Source organism: Macrotis lagotis, chromosome 6 (genome assembly GCF_037893015.1).
Source record: "Macrotis lagotis isolate mMagLag1 chromosome 6, bilby.v1.9.chrom.fasta, whole genome shotgun sequence".
Taxonomy (NCBI): domain Eukaryota; kingdom Metazoa; phylum Chordata; class Mammalia; order Peramelemorphia; family Peramelidae; genus Macrotis; species Macrotis lagotis.
Window position 1 is genome coordinate 216,863,903 of NC_133663.1, and position 18,157 is coordinate 216,882,059.

The 18,157-nt window shown below is 35.3% G+C and overlaps 1 pseudogene; it reads right to left on the reverse strand.

Moving 5' to 3' along the window:
- Positions 1-11,696: 11,696 nt before the first annotated feature.
- LOC141492339 (GDP-fucose protein O-fucosyltransferase 4-like) overlaps positions 11,697-18,157 on the reverse strand; it is a 132,449-nt pseudogene continuing 125,988 nt past the window's right edge.

Sequence of the window (18,157 nt, forward strand, 5' to 3'; positions counted from 1 at the left end):
ATATCTCATATAATCATCCTTATTCTCATCATCTTAACTCTTTATGTTAAAATTTGAAGACATTTAAATCATGCTTAGTGTTTATATTTTCAATCTTTTTTTTCTAGCTTTTTGAAAAATTTAAATTTCTACAAAAGTTATTATCTTCTACTTGATTCAGGAAACAATAATCCTTCATACACATTTAGATAGTTGTGTGATAATATTTACAATATTTAAGTAATTACTTTCAATTTTTTAGATTTTCATGTAAAGGTCAAAACCTATTAGGTGGTGATGAGAAATCATATGTTTGTAATATTTTAAAAAGAATATCTTAACATTTTTTCTTAGATTGAACTCAAGTCAGTATGAGATTTAAAGACTGTTAAAAACAATATGTAATTTAGCACTTCACGATAAATCTGTTCATTTATTAATCTATAGAAATTTATTCTAATCACAAAAATTGAGTCAGCATATACTGTTATTTCCTAACCCCTAGGACCTTCTGAAAATGAAATATTGTCATCAGGAAGCATCATGATCATTGATATTAAGCTCTATTCAGAAATAAACAAAAAGGAAACATTTTATATCCTTAGGGAAAACTACATATACATATATATATATATATATATATATATATATATATATATATATATATATATATCTGTTCGCATGTAATACTAACTACCATGTTCTTCACTTCCTTGAATCCATCCCTGTGTCAGGATTCTATAACACCCTTCCCAAGGCTTGAAACTATCTTGTCTACAAATGATTCTAAAAACCACTGATGATGTCTCCATAACATAGGAGGTTTCTCCTGAACACTAGTTCTATTTAGTCACTTGCTAAATTGACTTAGCTTTTATAAAGGGTTATTTACTTAAAAAGAGATAATTATAACTTTACAATTTTACTCACCAATTATATGGGTTCATTACCTCCTTCCCTCCTCTTGTTTTTATACTTCTCTTCAGAGTGAAAGAAGATTAAGTTTATAGTTTAACCTTGTTGATAGACAGCCTTGTCCCAGTTTCAAATACAAATCCCCTTCAGATTAAGTCCCAGGAAGTCTTGCTTTTCCCAGTTTTTTGCAACAGGCTGACTGGCTCCACCAATTTGCCATAGCGTGAACTCTGAGGTTGCCAGGGATCAATCACTAGGGTCATGAAACTCAAAAGTGCAAATTAAACAGAAGAGAAAATCAAATGCTTCATGTCTCTTTTATCAGCCAAAGTTAAAGAGGGGAAGACAGTTCAAGAAGCCTAGATATAGGAGAACTATGATTTTCAACTCAGGATACAGCAAAAAGAACAATAGAGGGAAAGACCACAAACCAGAAAGAATGTCAGAAAAAAAGGTACCATCTCATTCTAAGCTAAGTTTTAAAGAAAAGGCAGGTTTACATTATGCAGACAATTAAAGAAGGCAACTCCTCACTCCCAGAAATAGAAGATAAAAGAGGATTCATTTAACTATAGAAGATCTTGGAAATCCCAGGAAAGAGTCCCCTCAGGAAGCTTCTATGATAGGTAGAACTGGGTAAGCTCCAAATGCCCCAAAACAAGTATAAAGATTTTTCTATAGATCTCCTCCCTATTCTATATTATGAGATAAGGAATTTGTCCATTACCAGTTTTGAAATGCTGCCCTTTAAAAGTTTTCACATATATGATAGGAAATTGCTTGCAAGAAGCTTTCTCTTTAGAACATAAAAATACTTTCTCCTGCATTCTGATGATTTAAAAAATCAAAATCACAGGACACTGGTTTTATTATTCATGGCCACCAAAAATATATGTGTACATATATGTATAAAAATAATACACAAAATCAATATATAAAAAATCTCACAAATTCTTAATAGATATTAAGGGTTTTAACTTGATTGGCAGTTTGTGTTATTATTTTCTATGGTCAGAATCTTCTTTTTTCTGTTGTTTAATCATTTACTCAGCCCAAGACAAATTTACAAAACTGCCCAGGTTTGGGGATCTTTTTGGGACACTTCACTGGGACATTTATTCCTCCAAGGTCTTATGCTCTCTTGCCTGTGATTTGTTATGTAGATGATCGCAGGTGCTCCCCTCTGCCCTGGAGCTGTGAGAAGGATATCTACTATTTTAGTATGGAAAGGCAAACTGCAACCTGGATGTGATTGTGGGCAAATAACAAAGTCCTATTCCAGGGAGAGCAGAGAGATTTCTGCAGTCACCTCTGACCTTCTCACCAAAAATTCCAAAAGCTGTCAAATTATGATGCTAGCCAAAATTTAGAGGGGCAGAACCCAGAGAAATGCTGAGTGATACATTTTCCCAGTCCAAGATAACTTAGAATTTCAATGGGAAAGATATGTTTCCACAGGATCAGGAATTGGAAAAAAACTTCAGCCATAATGCAATCCAATCCAGTCCAGCCCAGCCTAGAAATCACTGGGAACAGCTTGAAGGGATGATGAGAAAACTCTGCTACACCAGAATGAGTGTGGAGTGAGGAGCACTGGCCACAGAACCTACAGCGAGAATAAGGGGAAACCAGCCGGCACCTCCAGAGTACAGCCCACAGATAGTAAGAAGCTCAGGCTAAGGATGAGATCAAAAAAGATTTTGAAAAGCAATTAGGTGAGGTGGAGGAAAAATTGGGAGGAGAAATGAGAGTGATGCAGATAAATCCCCATAAAACCTAATCAGTAGCTTAGTGAAAGAAATACAAAAAAAAATACTGAAGAAAGTAATATGTTAAAAACCAGTTTAGGCCAAATGGAAAAAAGCAAAACAAAAGACAAATCAGAAGAAGAGTGACTTAAAAAGCAGAATTGACCATTTGAAAAAGGATATAAAAAAGCTCTCTGAAGAAAATAACTCCTTCAAATGCAGAATAGAACTAAAGGAAGCTGATGACTTTGAGAGAAATCAGGAATGAAATAAAACTCTTTCAAAAAAAGTCAAAAATTACAAGAAAAAAAGAACTATCTCATTGGAAAAACAAATCACCTCAAAAACAGTTCTAGCAGAACAAATTTTAAAAATATTGGGCTACCTGAAACTCATCACCTGGAAAAGAACCTAGACTTCATTTTTCAAGAAATAATATAGCAATATTGCCCTGAGATCCTAGAGGAAGAGAATAAAATAAAAATAGAGGGAATTTACTGATCAACTCCTGAGATACCAAAAGTAAAACTTCCAGGAATATTATAGCCAAATTCCAAAACTCCCAAGTCAAAGGGAAAATGCTAAAAGCTGTCAGATATAATTCAACTAATGTGGTTCCATAGTCAGCATTGCACAGGATCTGGCATCATCTACATTAAGAGCTCATAGGAATTGGAATATGATGTTTTGGAAGTCAAAGGATCTTTGTCAAGAATCAACTACCCAGAAAAATTGAGCATCCTCTTTCAGGGCAAAAGGTGAACTTTAAATGAAACAGGGAACTTTCAAACTTTCCTATTGAAACAACCAGTGCTGAACAGAAAGTTTGATCTTCAGGTACAGGACTCTGGTGAACCATAGAGGGGATAGATGCGAATGACTAACTATGAGGAACTTAATGATATTGAACTGTTTGTATTCCTGTGTGGGAAGAAGATACTGTTAACTCATATGAACTTTCTCCTTTCTCATTTATGAGATGTTAGAAAGAGCATATATATATATATATATATATATATATATCTGGCACAGGAAGGAGCAGAATATAGAATATAATGGTATAATATAGTAAAAAGATGGAGTCAATTGTTGATAAAGGCAAATACTGGAGGAAGAGAAAGAAGAGAAAGAAGGAACAAAGATATTTCACATAAGAGTCAAGAAAAAGCTTTTTCAATGTATTGGAATGGGAGAAGTCAAGGGGGAAAGACCAAGCCTTCCTTTTCATCAGAAATATCTCAGAGAGGAAATAACATACACACTCAATAGGTATATAAATCTTTGTTGACTTAGAGAAAAATTATAAGAAAGTTATGGGATAAGGGAGAATAGGGGGAGGAAAGGGTGGAATAGGTGATAGAAGAGAGGAAAGGGTACTCACATTCAAAACACTTTTGGACAGGGCCAGGATGAAAGGAGAGAGGATAGAATAGATGAGAGTGGGAGGAATAGAGTAGAGGGAAATACAACTAGTAATAACAACTATAGGAAAAATATTGAAGCAACTTCTCTGGAGGACTTATGATAAAGAAGGCTCGCCCCAGAGACAGAGCCACTGGAATCTAGACATAGACTGAAGTATATTTTTTCTCTCACTATTCTTGAGGTTTCTCATCTTCTTGAGGGGGAGGAGGTTTATGTCTACTCTTATAACAAAATTATTACAATAATATAAAATAAATAGACCAAAAAAAGAATTTTAATTCAGGATTTTGTACTAGCAAAAAAAGAAAATCTATTCAATATAAAATTTTTAATGAGAAAAATGTCATTTATAAAGGCAAAATGACATTGCCCATAATTATACACAGAATAGGGTTAGCAGAGCAGGGCTCAGATGAGTGCTTTTCTACTAACCTTCAATATTTTTTGCTGAATCCCTAAAAGAATGATCACAACATGGATGAAAGAGCAAAATATGAAGATGGCAGCCACTTGAAACAAAAGTCATTCTTCAAATCCTTTTGTCAAAAACATCCGTTTTTATTAGCTTAATGTAAATATAGATTATAAAGATTCTATTTACTTTTCAGTATTAGCTCTTTCAAGTATGTATTTCTCATAATTTTTTAATGTTGCAGTCAAACCCACACACCTGATTAAAACACAATGGGGTATACACCAAAAAATAAAAGAAAAAAAGAAAACTTAAACACCACCCACATCCAAATTTCTAATTTTATTGATGAAGCCAAGAAAAATTTAGTCTTACAACCATAGAGTCAGAAGGGATTTTTGATGTCACTTAGTCCAAACCATATAGGGACAATTAATATAATAACACTGACAATACTTTGTTTAAAGACCTCTAGAAAGAGATAACTCATAACCTTGCAATATACTGCAATCCATTCCTAGATACTTCTAATCCTCTTACTGGGGAAGAAAAGAATAAACCACTGCATTACTATTTCCAGGAAAATTCCAAATAAGGTCATGAAGAGTCTGATGTGAATGAACAATGCAAAATTCTCTAAAAGTTCTGTCTCCTTATATCAAATATAAATCCACCTTTAAGCAATTACTATTCATTGATCTGATTTCATACAAATTTATCTGTGTTCTAGAAGAATAAAATGAAGCTTTATGATAGTCTTTCAGATATCTGGCCCCTGCTCCCCACTGTCTGTCTTGTGTTCTTCTGTCTAAAACAGCTTTGTTGAGCTATCTTCATATTTTTGTCCTTTTTGAACTCCAGGTTGTTAGTTCATATCAAAAATTTAGGCAGTTAGGTGGTTCAGTGATTACTGCAAGTACCCTGGAATCAGGATGACTTGAGTTAAAATCCAACCATGGGGGCAGCTAGGGCACAGCAGATAGAGCACCAGACCCGGATTCAGGAGGACTTGAGTTCAAATTTGGCCTCAAACACTTAATAATTACCTAGCTGTTTGATCTTGGGCAAGTCACTTAGAAGTTCTACCTAAATTAAATTACTTATTTTGTTCCATACCAATCAAACTGCCAAAAAATTAATTTAGTGGCTTAGAAACAATAGTAATTAAATTTATATGGAGAAACCAAAAATCAAGAATGTCTAAGGAATTAATGAAAAACATGCAAATGAAGGTGACCAAGCCATACCAGATCAAGAATTATATTATAAAGCACCAGTACTAGTACTGATTAAGAAATAGAATCATGGATCACTGGAATAGATTAGGTGCAAAAGAGCCAACAGGAAAAGACTACAGTAATTTATTGTTTGATATACTCAAAGAATTCAGCTTTTAAGATAAGAACTCACTCTTTGAAAAAAAAATTGCTGGGAAAACTGGTTGATGGGGTTGTGCAGTGGATAGAGCACCAGCCCTGGAGTCAGGAATACCTGAGTTCAAATCTGAATTCAGACACTTAATAATTACCTAGCTGTGTGGCCTTGGGCAAGCCACTTAACCCCATTGACTTGCAAAAACTTTAAAAAAAAAACTGGATGATGCTATGACAGAAACTAGGATTAGACCAACAGCTCACATTGTATAACAAAGACATGGTTAAAATAGGTGCAGGATTTAGATATAAGAGTCAATGTTAATGCAAATTGTTAGAACAAAGAATAGTTTACCTGTCAAATCTCTGGAAAGAGACTGAGAATATTAGAAAAAATAAGCTGGCTAATTTTTATTACATCAAATTAAAAAAATATAGAGGGGAAGAGTCAAGATGGTGGCATAAAGGCAAGATTTCCCTGAAACTACTTCCCCCAAAAGCTCCAAAAACCATAAAATTATAACACTAGGCAAAATTTAGAAGGGCAGGACACACAGAAAGACTGAAATGATACAATTTCCCAGAATAAGACAACTTAGAAGTTCTGCAGAAAAGGTGTTTTTCACCTGTACTGGGGGTTGGAAAAGAGTAGCCCAGGGATCACCAAGAACAGTGTGAAGGGGTGATGAGACAACTATGATGCATGAGGGTACCTCAGCAACAGTGTCAGAAAAACCCTGTGGTAAGAACCTGCAGCAGGAATTGGGGAAGCACAGAACACAGATAGTAAAGGAGTAGGGGGAATTTGCAGAGCTTTTTAGCTCTCCTTGGGACAGGACCCTGCTATCTGCCCACACTCAGATCCAAGTAGCACTTTGGCATTCCAAGTGCAGATAGCAGAACAGGGACCCTACTCACAGCTCCAGGGCAGAGGGGAGCTCTGTGATTATCTATGGATCAAAGCACAGCAAGAGATCATAAGACCTTGAATAGATAAATGTCTCAGTGGGGTGTCCCCCCAACCCCCAAAGCCTTGGAAGTGCAGTAAATAAGTCTTAGGATAAGGAAATGAGAAAACAAAAGAAAAAGAAGAGTCCCATGGAGAGTCAGAAGATGACAACCTTGAAGCTTATATATCAAAAGGCTCTAAGAGTAAGTGAAAGTGGGCTCAGCTTTGAAATGCAATTAAGGGAGGTGTAGGAAATATTGGGAGGAGAAATGGGAATGATAAAGATAAATCCCCATGATAACCAAATCAGTAGCTTGGTGAAAGAAATACAAAAAAATACTGAAGAAAATAATGTTAAAAAGCAGTTTAGGGAGCTACTAAATGATGCAGTGTATAAAGCACCGGCCCTGAAGTCAGGAGTACCTGAGTTCAAATACGACCTCAGACACTTAATAATTACCTAGCTATGTGGCCTTGGGCAAGTTACCTAACCCCTTTGCTATGCAAAACCCTAAGAAAAAACAGTTTAGGCTAAATGGAAAAAGGAAAACAAAAGGCAAATGAGGAGAAGAATGCCTTAAAAAGTAGAATTGGCTAGCTGGAAAAAGTGATGAAAAAGCTCTCTGAGGAAAATCTCCTTGAAATGCACAAGAGAACTAAAGGAAGACGAGGACTGTGAGAGAAATCGGGAAGAATTAAAACTCTTCCAAAAAGAGCCAAAAATTAGAAGAAAATGTGAAATATATTATTGGAATAATGACTTGAAAACAGAACCAGAAGAAACAATTTTAAAAATATTGGGCTACCTGACAGTTATGACCTGGAAAAGAGCCTAGACTTCATTTTTCAAGAAATAATACAGCAAGATTACCCTGTGATCCTAGAATCAGTGGATAACATAGAAATTGATGGAATTCACTGATCACTTCCTGAAAGAGATCCCAAAAGAAAAATTACCAGGAATATTATACCCAACTTCCCAAACTCTCAAGTCAAAGAGAAAACAAGAAACTTCTAGAAACAAACAATTCAACTACTGTGGCTCTATAGTCAGGATTACATAGGATTTGGCAGCATCTACATTAAGGGCTCATATGGATTGGTATATGATATTCCAGAAGGCAAAAACTCTTTGTTTTCAAACAAGAATCGACTACCCAGCAAAACTGAGGATCTTCTTTGAAGGGAAAAGATGCACTTTCAATGAAACAGGGAACTTTCCTATTGAAACAACCAGTGCCGAACAGAAAGTTTGATCTTCAAGTACAGGACTCTGGTGAACCATAGGATGGGGTGAATGAGAATGACTAACTATGAGGAACTTAATGATGTGGAATTGTTTGTATTCCTGCATGGGAAGAAGATATTGATAACTAAAATGAACTTTCTCATTTATAAGTGCTGTTAGAAGGAGCACAGGAAAGAGTGGAATATAATGGTATAATATAGTAAAAAGATAGATTCAGTGGGTGATAAGGGGAAGTAGTAGGAGGAAGAGAAAGGAAAGGAAGAAGGAGTTAACATATTTCACATAAGAGTCAAGAAAAAGCTTTTTCAGTGTAGTGGAATGGGGGGAGGCAAGGGGAAATGTGCCTTCATTCTAATTAGAAATGACTTGGAGAATAAATAACATACACACTTAATAGGGTATAGAAATCTATCTTACCCTTGAGAAAAATGAGAAGAAATGGATGGGATAAGGGGGAATGGGGGAACGAAAGGGGGGTTATAGGTGATAGAAGAGAGGGAAGATTGTGGGAGAGGGTACTGAGCTACAACATACTTTTGGATGGGGACAGGATGAAAGGAGAGAGAGAGAGAGAATAGAATTGATGAGAGTGGAGAGGAATAGAATAGAGGGAAATACAGCTTGTAATAGCAAGTGTGCAAGAAATATTGAAGCAACTTCTCTGGTGAACTTATGATAAAGAAGGCTCACCCCAGAGACAGAACCAATGGAATCTGAACACAGACTTACATACATCTTTTTTTTCCTCTCTCACTATTCTTGAGCTTTCTCATCTTCTTGGGGTGGGGGGGATTTATGTTTACTCTCATAAAAAGATTATTGTAATAATATAAAATTTAAAAATTTTAAAAAATTATAGAAACAAAACTATATGTAATCAAGATTAAAATGTATGTATTATATTGGTAAACAGTTTTTACAACTAGTGTTTCTGACAAAGGACTCATTTCTAAGATATGTAGGGAACTGAATCAAATTTACAAAAAAATAATAAGTCATTCCTCAAACTGACAAAAGATCAAAGTATATGCGAAGGCAATTCTCAGATGAAGAAATCAAGGGTACCTATCGTCATTTGAAAAATTGCTTCAAGTAATTTTTGATTAGAGCAATGCAAATTAAAGCATCTCTGAGGTACCACCTCACATCTTTCAGATTGTCCAATATAATCAGAAATGATAATGATCAGTGTTGGAAGGCATGTGGGAAATCCGGGGTATTAATGTATTTTTGATGGAGTCATGAACTCATCCAATTTTTCTGGAGAGCAATTTAGAATTATTCAAAAAGGGAAATAAAAATATGCCTTCCTTTTTTCCAGCAATACCACTACTGGGTCTGTATCCTGAAGAGACCATGAAAAGAGGTAACAATCTCACATCGATTCATAGCAGCTCTTTTTGAAGTGGCAAAGTATTGTAAATTGAGGGGATGCTCATCATTTGGGGAAAAACTGAACAAATAATGGTATAAGTATGTCATAGACTATTATTGTTGTATAAGAAATCATGAGGGGGGGAAGCTAGGTGGAGTAGTGAATAAAGCACTGGCCTTGGAGTCAGGAGTACCTGGGTTCAAATCTGGTTTCAGACACTTAATAATTACCTAGCTGTGTGGCCTTTGGCAAGCCACTTAACCCCATTTGCCTTGCAAAAACCTAAAAAAAAAAAGAAATCATGAGGGATGGGATTTCTGATAAGCCTGGAAAGATTTGCTTGAATTTATGCTGAGTGAGATTAGCAGAAGTAGAAGAACATTACATATACTAATGGCAACATAGGGTGATAATCAATCATGATGGATTTTTTTCTTTCCATCAGTGCAATAATTAGGGACAATTTTAGGGAATATGTGATGGAGAATACCATCTGTATCCAGAGACAAAAGTATGTAGTTTAAAGGAAGATCAAAGCTTATTTCCTTCAACTTTTAAAACTTGTCCTAGTACATAGGATGTGATCTTTAATATTTTCTTTCTTTCTTTTGGATCTGATTTTTTTCTCACAGCACATTGAATTTCAATCTATGTTTATTAAGGAAACAAATATAAAGCCTATATCGGATTTCTTTCTATTAGAGGGAGGGAATGGGTAAATAGAGAGGGGGAAAAATTGTAATACTCAAAACCTTGCAAAACTGATGAGTAGAAACTAACATTGTATCTAATTGGAACACAAAATATTTTTATATTAAAAAATAAAAATGAAGTGAATATATCTTCAATGGGGAAAGAAATATTGTAAATGTGAAAAAAATCTATTTGGCATGTTTTCTATATACTTCATACATTAAACACAAATACACTCAAATAAATCTGTGATCTCACTAATTTGGAAATACTCTCCAGCAATACACATTTTAACAACTTTACGCCACCTTGCCCTATGTGACTCTCATTCGTGCTCTGTCTTATGTTTTTTAAGTTAAGGGGGCACAGTATCTAATATATGGAACACTTTACAAACTTTCTCTTGGTATAAAAAAATACCAATAGAGGTGATGCTAACACCTTTCCTACCATTCTAATAAAAACATCTATCCCTTCTTATTGCACAGACTGTAATATATAGTTTTAGTCTCTGCTTATTAGATGCCCTATACCATTACTATATCTATGTTTCTAAAGTTGAAAACTCAGAGAGTGAACTACTGCTTTTCATTTCTTTTACAGCTGGCCAGAATAGTGCCACATTCGCATGGGAAACTAGGAAAAGCTTCAGATGTCATTATTTCATTCTTTAGAAACTACCTATGAAGGTCTTTTCCTTACTGAGCTTTCCAATAGACTGCCCAAAGAAAGAGCTTAGACAGCCTTTTTAATCAGTTGCAAAGTGCACATTCTATCAAAGGCTCATAGCTTTCTGAGCACCAAAGAAAATCCCTTTCCACCACTGCCAAAGGCTTTGCCTAATAAGAGGAGGGGTGATCTACTGAACAGATTTACATCATACCAGTTTGTGGAGGTGTGGGGGCCATAGTTGTAAGGGTGGGTGGGAAAGCTGTCCAACACTCCCAACCAGTGAAGAATCCCAAAGCTTTTGTGTCTGTCTAGGACCCAGCACTCATGCTCTGCTTCCCTAGAAACCTAGGGTCTGCCGGGCCAGAGGGAGCCCAACTGTGCCTACAAACCACAGTGATTTACATGGGTTTGGCTGCATGCCCAGAGCTGATTGATTTTAGTTTTTTATTTACCCAGCCACTTTTGGTGACCATCTCTCACCTTCCCATCCTCATTAGTTTGGTGCCTTGGCTTCATTCCCCACCAAATAACTATACTGAATAATGTCATTGGGTATTACAACATCATAATGCCACATGGCTAGAAGACAACAAAACTGTTTACACACAAGCAGCAGACCAAGTGGAGTAAGTGAAGAAGATAAAATATCAATTTCCTTGGAATGGGAAGGGTTTTAGAATATAAGGATTCCAAAAAGGATTTGTATATAAAAATGGCATCTTTAGCATCCTTTCCATGATTCTATAGAGAATAAAATGACTCCAGCACACAAAAATGTAACAGAAAATTTTCACTGAGTACCTCAAGAAGAGGTAGAGTCTTACCCTTTAACTTCCAGACCCTGCCCCACCTCAGGAATGTGCCAAGAGCACTGACTCATGTAGGTGGCTGGGGGTATTGATTCCTTCAGAGGAAGATGGTGTACATGTAATCCCAAAACTTCCCATGGTGTGTCTCATTGTTGTGGATTATGGTGGTGAGGGCCTCTCCCTGGTCCAGGCCTTGCCAGTAGTCCTGTAGCCACATCTCTTTCCAGCTGTCAGTGTCTGGGATGTCCTCGAGCCTCCTGAAGCATGGGCTGGGGGGTGGGCAGGGCATGTGGGAGCGCTGTGCCACACAGGCTGGTGGGGGCAGGACGTGGCTGGGGTGGGCAGCATGGCCCACTCGGTGGCCAGCGGGGCCAGCTGCTGGTCACAGATAAAGCATTTGAAGTTCTCCAGGTAGCTGGGCCTCTGGATGTTGTTGACGCCCCACTGGCGCCACTACAGGCTGTCCCAGAGGAGTGCGTTGGAGATGTCCCCAGGATGCTTGTAGGGTACTTGGCATACTCCTCATCAGGGAGGTCCAGGAAGTTGAGGAAGGCAGCCAGCTGCCACGGGGACTCTAATTCATCCACCAGGATGATAGCGCTCTTGGCTGGCATGCAATCATGCATGGAGGGCAAGCCAGGGTACACTGGCAAGGGGCCCGGGTGCAGCAGCTGCCACAGATTCTCTGTCATGTAGTCCTCTCAGATCTCATTTTGCAGGGCCAGGTGGAACTTGTAGTGTTACAGGAAGGCTAGAAGCTTGGGCTCCTCTGACGTGGCTGTGGTAGTGTCCTGCAGCCTGGGTGGCAGCTCCTGGTTCTGCAGGTACTTGCCATACGAGTCCACCTTACTTGTAATGAAAATAACAGTATTCAGAGAAATTGGAAGAGGGAAGGTTTTATTTTTTTATGTTATTATTTGGATCTCATTGTTACTAGTGGCTATGAAAATACACAAGTGTTATAAATTTTAAGACATTGGCAAGTTGTTTTATCCAAAAATGTTAGCTTTTGACTTGTCAGAACCATATAACTAATTAACAATGAATAACAAAGAAAATTTAGTTCGGTTACCATTTTCCCTCTTCTCTTGCTGTCCCTCTCTCTTCTCCTTTCCTACCCTCCTTTTTATTCCATTCCTCTCTTGCTACTTTTTCCCCCTTCTCCTTTTCCTTCCATTTTTCCTTTCTATTTCTTCTTTCTTCCTCAATTTCTTTTTTATTTTATTTATTATTTATTTATTATTTTATTTATTTATTTATTTGTTTGTTTGTTTTTTATTTTATTTTAACACTACTCACCTATGCCAAATTGACATGTTTAGATCTGGTTTTATTTGTGTGAGAAGGATTTTCGAATTAGGCTCATACAATTTCTGGGTTTGTCTTGGGAGTTAGATAACCAAGTACTTTTTTGTCATCTATAATTATTTTAAATGGAATTTTTTCTACTTCTTGCTCTAAGGTTTATTGTTCATATATGAAGATGATTTATGTGAGTTTATTTTATATCCTGTTACTTTGCTAAAGTTACTGTTTCCAGTATTTTAAAGATGATTTTCTAGGGTTCTATATGTATAACAAAGAGTAAGAGTGTTGTTTCCTTGTTGTCTGTTCTATTTCTTTCAATTTCTATTTCTTCTCTTTTTGCTAAAATTAATTAATATGACATGCTTATTTCATGCCTGATGTTACAGGGAATGCTTCTTATGTATTTAAATTTCATATAATAGTTCATGATAGTTTTAGATAGGTACAACTGATCATTTTAAGAAATATTTCATTTTTTTCTACTTTCTCCAATGTTTTAGTAAGAATGGATGCTGTATTTTTGAGAAATGTATTGCAGCATATATTGAGATAATCATATTATTTCTCTTACTGTTGTTACTAATATGGACAATTATGATGATTGTTTCTGTCATACTGAATCATCATTAAATACCTGATATAAGTTCTACCTAATCATGTATGCAATCTCTTCTCTAAAATTTGATTTAAAATTATTGCATCAATATTCATTAGGGAAGTGGCTCTATAATTTTATTTATTGATTTTGTTTCCGATTTAGATATCAGAACCATGTTGATATTTTAAAAGGAATTTGGCAGGACTCATTCTTCATCTATTTCACCTAAAATCCAATATATAGAATTGCAATTAACTATTCTTTGAAAGCATTGTCAAATTCATTCTAAACTTACTTACAAATTATTTTCTTAAAGAGTTTATTGATGGCTTGCTCAATTTTTTTTTTGAAATGGGTGTATTTAGTACTTCATTTCGTTTCCATTAATTTGTCCTGCTTATATTTTTTTTATTTTTATTTTTTTAGGTTTTTGCAAGGCAGATGTGGTTAAGTGGCTTTCCCAAGGCCACACAGCTAAGTAATTATTAAATGTCTGAGGCCGAATTTGAACCCAGGTACTTCTGACTCCAAGGCCAGTGCTTTATCCACTAGGCCACCTAGCCACCCCGTGCTTATATTTTTGACAATATTTCCCTTATACTGTTAGAATTATTAGCATACAATTATACAAAATACCTTCAAATTATTGTTTTATTTACCGCCTCATTGGTGATGAAATCACCCTTTAAATTAAATTATAGGTAATTTAATTTTATCCTTCTTTTTGAAAATCAGATTAACAAAATATTTAATTTTTGTCTTTTTTCATAAGACATACACTTAGTTTTATTGTCCAGTTCATTTTTCTTACTTTCTATTTCATTAATTTCTCCTTTGATTTTTTAGGATTTCTAATATGGTATTTAATTTGGGATTTTTAATTCATTATTTTCCTAACTTTTTTAGTTGCACACCCAATTCACTGATCTCTTTTTCTCTGTTTTATTCATGTAAGCATTTAGAGATAGACAATTTCCCTCTTATAACTGTTTTGAATGCATCCCACAATGTTTCAATGATGTCTCATCATTGTCTCTTTCTTGGATGGAATTGTTGATTATTTCTAGGAAAATGAATCCTTGACTCCATTCCAAGCTCACTTTCTATTCAGAATATCATATTCCAAACCCTCTAATTCCTTAATGTTGATGTAACCAGGTTCTGTGTAATCCTTACTGTGGATCCTTGGTATTTAAATTGTTTCTTTCTGGCTGCTTACAGGATTTTCTCTTTTATCTGATAGTTCTGGAATTTGTCCTCAATATTATTTGGCATTTTGAGTTTGGGATCCTTTTCTGGAGGGAATAAATGTATTCTTTCAATAAGTATTTTTCCCTCTAGTTCCATGATGTCAGGGCAGTTTTCCATCACTAAATCCTGTAATATTAAGTCCAGTATTTTTTCCCCTTCAATGATTTCATGAAGACCAATAAATCTTAGGTTATCTCTTCTTGAACTATTCTCAATGTTGGTGGTATTGCTAATGAGATATTTTATATTTTCTTCTATTTTTTCAATTTTTTGTTTTCATTTAACAGATTCTTGTTTTCTCGTGAAGTCATTAGTTTCCACAGACACCATTCTTTTTTTAGAGAAGAATTTTCTTCATTTACCTTTTGCAACTCTTTTCCAATTGATCAATTCTATTTTTGTAAGAGTTTTCCATTTTGACCAATTGAGGTTTTGAGAGAATTATTTTCTTTTTGCATTTGCCAAATTGAGGACCTGAGAGAATTATTCTAATTTTGAAATTGTCCAGTTGTTTTTTCCAAAGATTTGTTTTCTTGTTGCAAGGTGTTAATTTTCTCTCCAAAATTTTCCATTTGATTTTTTTGGCAAGGAAAATGGGATTAAGTGGCTTGCCCAAGGTCACACAGCTAGGTAATTATTAAGTGTCTGAGGCCATATTTGAACTTAGGTACTACTGACAGCAGAGCTGGTGCTCTTTTTCTACTGCACCACCCAGCTACCCCCCTCCATTTGATTTTTAAACTCCTTCCTGAATTCTTCAAGGAAGTGTTTCTTTGTAGGAGCCCAGTTTGTATTATCCTCAAATTTAGGATCTTTTCCTTCGAGGGATTTTTCTATGAATCCTCCTTGTCTTTGGCCTTTCTTCATTTTACTAAGACTGTGCTGGGGAGGGGCTGGTTCACAGACTTTTAGGTGGTGAGATCCTTAGAGGTTTTACTCACTGGGTTTAGTAACTCCAAGTGTGCTGGCCAGTAGACTGTGTTGGATTCCTTTCTCTGGAGTGTCTGTGATTTTAATTTGAGGCCCTCTCCATTGGTCTGGTTGAAACTGCTGAATACTTTTATCTTTGAACAATGGGCAAGGTAATTGCTCTCCTTAATCAAATCTGAGGGACCTCATCTGTTCACAACTGAGTCTGGAGCAAAGGTGGGTTGTAATTGGGGTTGTTGAGGGAAAAGCTTCAGTTGAAATAAAGACATGGACTTTGGAGTTCCTCTGGACCAGAGGAGGCCAGGGATTGTTGTCTGCAGTTCTCCCACACTGGAACTCAACCTCCATACATGTTCGTCAAGCTCCAGACAGTCAGTGTCACCACCAGTGCCTCTGCTCCCCAGTTGGCTCTGGCCCCCTGAGGCAGAACAGGCCAGTCTCACCCTGTCCTGTGCTCCCAGCAGGGTCTGCCCTCTGTACCCAGGCTCACCCAGGATCCTAGAAGACAGACCTTGCAGTAGATGTTCTTCTCCTAGCTTCTCATTCTGGGTTTTGTTGATGAGATTTCTGTTAAGAGGTTTGTTTCATATTATTTATGAGGGATGATCAGGAGATTAACACAGTGTTTATCTTCTCCCCACCATCTTGGCCAGAAACCTCACTCCATTAGTTTTTAAGATGATTTCTTGGGATTCTCTAGGTATACCATGATGTCATCTGCATAAAGTGAGAGTTTTGTCTCTTCCTAACCAGTTCTAATTCCTTTGATTTCTTTTTCTTCTGTAATTGCTGAAGCTAACATTTCTATTACAATATTAAATAATAGTGGTGATAATGGGCATCCTTTTTTCAACCCTGATCTTCTTGGGAATGCCTCTAGCCTATCCCCTTTGCATATAATGTTTGTTGATGGTTTCAGTTATTTACTGCTTATTATTCCAAGGAACAAACCTGTTATTCCTTTACTCTCTAGTATTTTTAGTAGGAATTTTTTCAAAAGAATTTTCAGCATTTATTAATATGATCACATGATTTCTGATAGGTTTGGTATTAATATAATTAATTACACTGACACTTTTACTAATACTTACTAATATTGAAGTAACCCTGCATTCCTGGGATATATCCTACTTGGACATAGTGCATTATCCTAGTGGTAACTTGCAGTCATTTTACTAAGATTTTATTTAAGATTTTTCTACCTATATTCATCAGGGAGATAGTTCTGTAATTTTCTTTCTCAATTTTGACTCTTCCTGGTTTAGGTATCAATACCATATTTTTGCTGATGGAAAAAGTTAGGCAGAAATCCATCTTCACTTTTTTTTCCAAAGAGATTGTATATAATTGAAACTAATTATTCCTTAAATGCTGCATAAAATTCATTTGTGAATGTATATGACCCTGGAGATTTTTTTTTAGGAAGTTCAATAATAGGTTTTGGAATTTCCTTTTCTGAAATAGGGTTATTTGGATATTTAATTTCCTCTTGATTTAACCTTGGAAATTTATATGTTTGTAAATATTCATCTACTTCCTTTTTATTATTAATTTTTTGGCATAGAGTTGGGCAAAATAATTCTGCATTATTACCTTAATTTCTTCTTTTTTGGTGGTGAGTTCATCTTTTTTATTAATGATACTAGCAATTTGTTTTTCCATCTTTCTTTTTTTATCAAATTCTTCAAAGGTTTAACAATTTTATTGTTTTTTTCATAAAAGCTATTCTTGGTTTTATTTATTAGTTCAATAGTTTTCTTACTTTAGATTTTTTTAAATTTCTCCTTAATTCTTAGAATTTCTAATTTGGTATTTAATTGGTGTTTTTTAAACTTCTTTTTCTCTAATTTTTTAGTTGCATTTTTAGTTCATTGATTTCTTCTTTCTCTCTTTTATCTAAGTAATCATTTACATATACATCTCCTGACAGCTGCCATGGCTATATCACATACACTTTTGCATGTTCTTTCAATATTGTCATTATCTAGGATGAAATAATCAATTCTTTATATATTTTTTATTTGATCCATTTATTGTTTAAAATTAGGTTATTTAGTTTTGGGTCCATATCTCCTTCACCAAATATTACATGTGATTTTTATTGCATTATGATCTGAGAAAAATATACTCACTATTTCTGCCTTTCTGCAATTGATTATTAGGTTTTTATGCCCTAGTACATGGTGAATTTTTGTATAAGTGCAATGTCCTGCAGAAAAAAAATAGTATATTCCTTTCCATCCCCCTTCATTTTCTTCCATAGGTCTATCACATCTAGGTTTTATAATAATCTATTTACCTCCATAACTTTCTTCTGGTTTATTTTATGGTTAGATTTATCTAAATCTAAAAGCAGAATGTTCAGTATAGTTTTCATGTCTATATCTTCCTGTAACTCCTTCAATTTCTCCAAATGTTTGCTATACTATTTGGTGAATACACATTTAGTATTGAAATTACTTTATAGTCTC